Below are 8,022 nucleotides of genomic sequence, written 5' to 3' on the forward strand. Positions count from 1 at the left end.
TCACCGCATATCCTACACCACATCACCACATCTCCTACACCACATCACCACATCTCCTACACCACATCACCACATCTCCTACACCACATCACCACATCTCCTACAACACACCACCACATTCTACAACACATCACCACATGTCCTACAACACATCACCACATCTCCTACAACACATCACCACATCTCCTACAACACACCACCACATTCTACAACACATCACCACATCTCCTACAACACATCACCACATCTCCTACAACACATCACCACATCTCCTACAACACACCACCACATTCTACAACACATCACCACATGTCCTACAACACATCACCACATCTCCTACACCACATCACCACATCTCCTACACCACATCACCACGTGTCCTACAACACACCACCACATGTCCTACAACACATCACCACATGTCCTACAACACATCACCACATCTCCGACAACACATCACCACATCTCCTACAACACATTACCACGTGTCCGACAACACATCACCACATGTCCTACAACACATCACCACATGTCCTACAACACACCACCACATCTCCTACAACACATCACCACATGTACTACAACACATCACCACATCTCCTACAACACATCACCACGTGTCCTACAACACATCACCACATATCCTACACCACATCACCACATATCCTACAACACATCACCACATCTCCTACAACACATCACCACATCTCCTACAACACATCACCACATCTCCTACAACACATCACCACATGTCCTACAACACATCACCACATCTCCTACAACACATCACCACATGTCCTACAACACATCACCACATGTCCGACAACACATCACCACATGTCCGACAACACATCACCACATGTCCTACAACACACCACCACATCTCCTACAACACATCACCACATTCTACAACACATCACCACATGTCCTACAACACATCACCACATGTCCTACAACACATCACCACATTCTACAACACATCACCACATGTCCTACAACACATCACCACATTCTACAACACATCACCACATCTCCTACAACACATCACCACATCTCCTACAACACATCACCACATGTCCTACAAAACATCACCACGTGTCCTACAACACATCACCACATCTCCTACAACACATCACCACATGTCCTACAACACATCACCACATGTCCAACAACACATCACCACATGTCCTACAACACATCACCACATGTCCTACAACACATCACCATATCTCCTACAACACATCACCACATGTCCTACAACACATCACCACATGTCCGACAACACATCACCACATGTCCTACAACACATCACCACATGTCCTACAACACATCACCACGTGTCCTACAACACATCACCACATGTCCTATAACACATCACCACATTCTACAACACATCACCACATGTTCTACAACACATCACCACATGTCCTACAACACATCACCACATGTCCTACAACACATCACCACATGTCCTACAACACATCACCACATGTCCTACAACACACCACCACATGTCCTACAACACATCACCACATCTCCTACAACACATCACCACATATCCTACAACACATCACCACGTGTCCTACAACACATCACCACATGTCCTACAACACATCACCACATGTCCTACAACACATCACCACATGTCCTACAACACATCACCACATATCCTACAACACATCACCACATGTCCTACAACACATCACCACATGTCCTACAACACATCACCACATGTCCTACAACACATCACCACATGTCCTACAACACATCACCACATGTCCTACAACACATCACCACATGTCCGACAACACATCACCACATGTCCTACAACACATCACCACGTGTCCTACAACACATCACCACATGTCCTACAACACATCACCACATGTCCTACAACACATCACCACATGTCCTACAACACATCACCACATGTCCTACAACACATCACCACGTGTCCAACAACACACCACCACATGTCCTACAACACATCACCACATGTCCTACAACACATCACCACATGTCCTACAACACATCACCACATATTCTACAACACATCACCACGTGTCCTACAACACATCACCACATGTCCTACAACACATCACCACATGTCCTACAACACACCACCACATGTCCTACAACACACCACCACATGTCCGACAACACACAACCACGTGTCCTACAACACATCACCACATGTCCTACAACACATCACCACATGTCCTACAACACATCACCACATGTCCTACAACACATCACCACATGTCCTACAACACATCACGACATGTCCTACAACACATCACCACGTGTCCAACAACACACCACCACATGTCCTACAACACATCACCACATGTCCTACAACACATCACCACATGTCCTACAACACATCACCACATATTCTACAACACATCACCACGTGTCCTACAACACATCACCACATGTCCTACAACACATCACCACATGTCCTACAACACACCACCACATGTCCTACAACACACCACCACATGTCCGACAACACACAACCACGTGTCCTACAACACATCACCACATGTCCTACAACACATCACCACATGTCCTACAACACATCACCACGTGTCCTACAACACATCACCACATGCCGTGGGCCTGCGCACACCATGCGGGTTGTGAGAGTTATTCAGCCATACTTCACCACGTTGGAGCATGGTACATTTAATTTCCCATTGAATACTTCCCGGGTCGCTGATAGATTGGAGGAATTGGTACGCGATAAGTAAGTCGCAGGCATAGCGAGGTCAATACTGGATGTTGTGTGCCGGGTGTAAAAATATTTTCCGATGCATCCACCGGGCTGAAATTACACCCCAAGGACAACAATAATGAATCCCGTGTCTCTACGATCATTTTTTGTTCAGCAATTCAGTCATCAAACATCTTCAGGAGCCCTATTCGTCCCAACAAACTGCAGTCGGACGTTCGCCGCTAAGTTGTCGGCGACGTCACCGCAAGACTTTGTGCCAGGCTAGGTGCACGTCGCGGCCACGCTGGGCCCTCCTTCAACAGCACGGTCGAGCTGTCCACTTGCCCGGGCCGAGCAGAGCGGAGCGGAGAGCGGTTAACGTGCCCCCCCCCCCTCCTCGCGAAGCGCCTTCCCTACGACTGTTCGCGCGCAGCGAGGCGCAGAGCGGGTTAACGGCTGGAGCGCGCGTGCAATCAGGACCCCCCCTCCCCCCTTCCTATTCCACCCTAAATAATTAATGGGCCGGAAATGGGAGATGATAATGGGAGAGAGGAGACGGCTCGCGTTGTGGACACGCTGCGAGGAGCTGGCGGATGGGGCAAGGGGGGGTGTAGAAGGGGGGGGGGTCGAAGCGTAAAAATCGCCGCGGAATTTTGTTTTAGTTTTTACGCGAGACGGAGTTGCTGCAGCACCGCGAGCGCTTATTGACGAGGCTATCGCGTTCCACAAAAAAAAAATCTACAAACAAAAAAGACACCACGCTTCTAAATATACTTTTTGCTGAAACGTGGAGGGGAGGGGGGCAGCGGGCACTTTTAATCAACTCGGGGATATCGAGCGATATGAAGAACCAAAAAGACAACCACCACCACCGATCTTCTGAGTACGCAAGAGGAACTCTGAAGAGTGACGACTCACGGCGGGGGGGGGGGGGGGCTGCGTGGGATGCCGCAAAATGCCCCTCCCCCCTCGTCACACCGCGACAGCTGCTCCACGAAGTTCTTCACGCTCTGAATTGGCCTAAAGACGGTGCTCCCTCCCGTGAGTGGCAACGCGAGTAGCATTTTTCTGCCCAAGGCAACAGCTGAAGAATGGGTTCTTTTTCTGTTGAAATGTATATTTTGTCGTGTCTCGATTGCACTCTGCGGCATCGGATCAAGAGACCATAGCATCCGTGTCGGATCCCTAGAACGCGGAGTAAGTTCGACTCCCCTCCCCCCAACTTCCCTGTTCGAGAACGGCCTACGGAAGTGGATATCATAGAGGCATCTTCGAGATCCCTTCGAAATACACACGGCAGGGGAGGCAGCACTTTCCTAGCCACCCTGCAATCGAGAGCATTTGTTTGTCGCATGCCAGTCTTCCGAGGTGTTCGTGAATTATCAGAGCTGGAATGTATCCTAAGTGAGCGCATAACTACATTTCACAGCGATGGTTTGCGTTTGTGCGGTCTGTCGGTGGCCGCGATGAGATCATCAACTAACTCTGGCTCTTTCGGTAAAGTCACGTGGATAAATGTGGTAGGGGAGGGGTGGAGCAGGTGACCAGACATTTTTTTTTACCGAAAGAACCCAAAGAGTATGGATTCCTGCTTGTCACGAAAGCTTCAAATCAAGATATCATCAACGAACTTGAGAACCCGGTTTAATCACAGGTGGCTGCCTGGATTGGAACGCCCCATCTCAGCGACGCTAGATCAGCGCTGTAACCACCGAGCCATCCGGCCCAACCCAATAAGGCATACACTTTTTTAAAGGAGAAAATTACGTTTTTTTTATTCACCAACGTAATCGACTACATTGAGAATCCTATTTCTGAGTATATACAGGGAGGTGTCCCGTTCACACGAATAGTCTCTCTCAGTTAAATGTTGCAAGTTCACGCTAAGAAAGGAGTGAGAAAAAGGAGGGCAGAGGCGACGGAGAGAGAGGGGAGGGAGGTAGGGAGGGATGGCTGAGTGACGATTGGAGGAAGCAAGTGGGCCTCCTCCGAGCGAGCTGGAAACGCGGCTGTGGCGCGACACGGCGGCCTCCCTCGCGAGCGCCGCGCTATTGACTCGGTGGGTTTGTTTCCGTGAAGGTTTGACGCTGGTGGGTTTGTTTCCGTGAAGGTTTGACGCTGGTGGGTTTGTTTCCGTGAAGGTTTGACGCTGGTGGGTTTGTTTCCGTGAAGGTTTGACGCTGGTGGGTTTGTTTCCGTGAAGGTTTGACGCTGGTGGGTTTGTTTCCGTGAAGGTTTGACGCTGGTGGGTTTGTTTCCGTGAAGGTTTGACGCTGGTGGGTTTGTTTCCGTGAAGGTTTGACGCTGGTGGGTTTGTTTCCGTGAAGGTTTGACGCTGGTGGGTTTGTTTCCGTGAAGGTTTGACGCTGGTGGGTTTGTTTCCGTGAAGGTTTGACGCTGGTGGGTTTGTTTCCGTGAAGGTTTGACGCTGGTGGGTTTGTTTCCGTGAAGGTTTGACGCTGGTGGGTTTGTTTCCGTGAAGGTTTGACGCTGGTGGGTTTGTTTCCGTGAAGGTTTGACGCTGCATTCTCGCTCCATCTGCGCCGCTCGGCAGCCTCCCAGCGTGCGCCGTCATCTTCCGATGCCACCATCTGCAAGGAATGGCCCTCTAAAGCTGCCCCCCCCCCCTATCACCCCCTCGCCTCTCCTCCTCCTGTTCCTCACCAGCTCGGCTCACCCTTCCCCCAACTCGCCGCAGCCTGCACCTCCCTGCAATGGCATCTCAATTTGCTGCACTTCCCTGGACTGCTAAAATGCGGCTGCCAATCAGCGGCGTAGCTGTCGAGTGTGCAGGAGGTGCAACTGCGCCGGCGCCCATGTTTGATTGTCAATTCTCAGGCACCGGGCTATCAAGGAGAGGGGGAGGGGGGTGGAATTGGATATTGACTTCTTGCACCAGGTCCCATGCCAACTACCGTGCACCGCTTTGCTGATAACGTTGAGCCAACAGTGTGCAGAGTGTGGTAATGTTATACGGTGTGAACTTGTAAAAACAAGATGGTCTCATTCCGTTTCTCTTAAAAGTGCTGATTTCACCACGTAGAGTACAAATAGAGTTGTTCGCGATAACGCGGCATGTGTGCGGCGTCTATTAATGACACGCGTTGTGCGTCAAATATAGAATTTCATATTTGAAATGCATCGTTAAAGCGGCGCCGTTACGCACTCCAGGAGGGATTCCAAAAGCGCCGGGGTCCGTCGTCAACCTGGCTTCAATCGGCGCGGGAGGTTCTCTCTCCCGCCCACGTTGCACTGGAGCATCACGCTGCTACTGCTGCTCCGTGCAGGTTTCTTATCATCATCAGCAGCAGCAGCGGCAGCATCAGCGGCAGCATCAGCAGCAGCAGCGCGCGATGTCATCACGGGTAACTGCTGATCGCTCGCGCTGCTGCTGCGTGCAGGTGTCTCGGCATCAGCATCATTAGCATCAGCAACAGCATCAGCAGCAGCATCATCATCAGCAGCAGCAGCAGTGCTCGTTGTCATCACATAATTCAGGAAACTGCTGATTGCTTATGCTGCTGCTGCTGCCTCAATCTAGGAGAGGCGGACCCGAAGGGACGTGGGACGATGTTCACAAGCAAGGTCACGAATGCATAAAATGCACATTTATAAATATCGGGAGGGGGTGGGGGGTGGTGAAATGAAACGTTTAAGAAATGATTCGGAATAGAAGAACTTTTAGTTGTTTTTTTATTTCTTTCAATTATGGAGAAAGGTAATCAAACCGGTTTAAAATAAAGAACCTTAAATGTAGAGAGGCGTTCTCATTCCAATCAGTCAAATGAGCTCGTGTAATGAACTGACACCCAGCGCCGGCTCCGTTATTAACAATCTCACATCGCTTCCGTCCACTTAATATTTCCACTTCTCCGTTCCGTGCGGCACCGCCTGTCCGTGTCCATTCACAGCAAAACGACAAACGGGGCCCGCTTATTTCCCAGCTGAAATTAAAAGCGCGCACCAGGGCATTGCACATTTTACGACTGCGTCTCATTCCGCTCGCTCCGGGGGGGGGGGGTCTCCCCCCTCTTCCTCCTCCCCCACTCTCCCCCCTCCCCGCACCCCCTATCCCTACCCCCCCCCCCCCCCATAGCGCGCCACATTTTACGCGACCGCGTAGGGGAAAAAATACAAAATATTCACGCGGCCACCTCGAACAAGTTTTATTTTGTGCGAGCTGATGATGTTACCTGGAGAAAGAGAGAGAGAGAAAAAAAGCCACCGACACACACGCACACACGCACGCACGGGAGATTCTCCTGACAACGTGTCCCAGGATCCCCTGCCGGGCGACAGAGGCTTGTGGTGGCCACAAAAAAAAAGTCCTGCTGTTACAAGTAATGAAGGGAACAATTCATTTCTGCCACGGCTCACATGAAAACTGACAGGCCCCCGAATTAACTGCGGCCGGGAAGGGACGCGTGCGTCACATCACGCTAAATGTGGCCGACTGGTGATAAATTACATCAAACCCGCTCAATTTACTCCCAATTTCCAGCGCAGAGAGAAAATGTCAAGAGTCCTTCGACTCACGGGGCCTCGGCGAATCGCTCTGCGTAAATTACTTTCTCAAGGCTGGGTTGCTGCCTCGTTCTCCCAGCCGCGCCGCCGCGTTTCAAACTTCCTTCCGCCCCTCTTGCCCAGCGAGTGAATACCTTCCACCTCATTTCTCTTGCCCCGAAACAACATTGCCCGACATAATGTAGTGGTGCGACTTGCCGCCGTACATTTGTTGACAGTAATGTCCCTTTAATGTAAATGAAAATGATGCATCAGAAGACACCGCGCGCTGATTTATTACACCGTTACAATTTTTTTGTTGTTTTTTTTTGCCACACCTCAGATACCGTGCGTCGAGTTTCCCGGAATGACAATAAGGAGCCATTTGCAAGGAAATGTTATTTTTCTCGCCCCGCGGTGTCATTGGTCCATTTCCCACGTACGGTGTGAAAGAAGTTCGACATACATGCACACGTGCGTGTTCGGTCGCTCCTGTTTAAGGTGCTCCCATGATCTGGAAGAACCTCCCTCCTGTGTTCCAATATCGAGCTCCGTCCGTTTGCTTTAAATAAAAAAAACACACTCACCGTCCTTTCGTCATCGCCATCGATCAGCCGTGATCTATCCACCGCTGGACGAAGGCCTCTCCAAACCGTCGCTATCTCCCAGTATTTCGGTGCAACAATCAAATGCTGCTCTTGGCAGATGGTGCTCTTTCTCCGCACCTCCGATTAGCACGGTTGGCTACGTGCGGTGCGGACAAAAGTGAATGCATCCACACACACAAGCCTGCTCTCACCGCT

At 50.6% G+C, this 8,022-nt stretch overlaps 1 long non-coding RNA gene across 1 annotated transcript; it reads left to right on the forward strand.

Annotated features, from left to right (window-relative positions):
- The first annotated feature begins 3,358 nt into the window (after nucleotides 1–3,358).
- LOC142910300 (uncharacterized) lies at nucleotides 3,359–6,472 on the forward strand. Its single transcript, XR_012932832.1, has 2 exons — nucleotides 3,359–4,775; nucleotides 5,230–6,472. It is a non-coding gene; the product is annotated as an uncharacterized LOC142910300 (long non-coding RNA).
- Nucleotides 6,473–8,022: the final 1,550 nt, after the last annotated feature.

The sequence above is a fragment of the Petromyzon marinus genome, chromosome 4 (assembly GCF_048934315.1).
Source record: "Petromyzon marinus isolate PM22_M1 ecotype Great Lakes invasive population chromosome 4, UKy_Petmar_22M1.pri1.0, whole genome shotgun sequence".
NCBI lineage: Eukaryota > Metazoa > Chordata > Hyperoartia > Petromyzontiformes > Petromyzontidae > Petromyzon > Petromyzon marinus.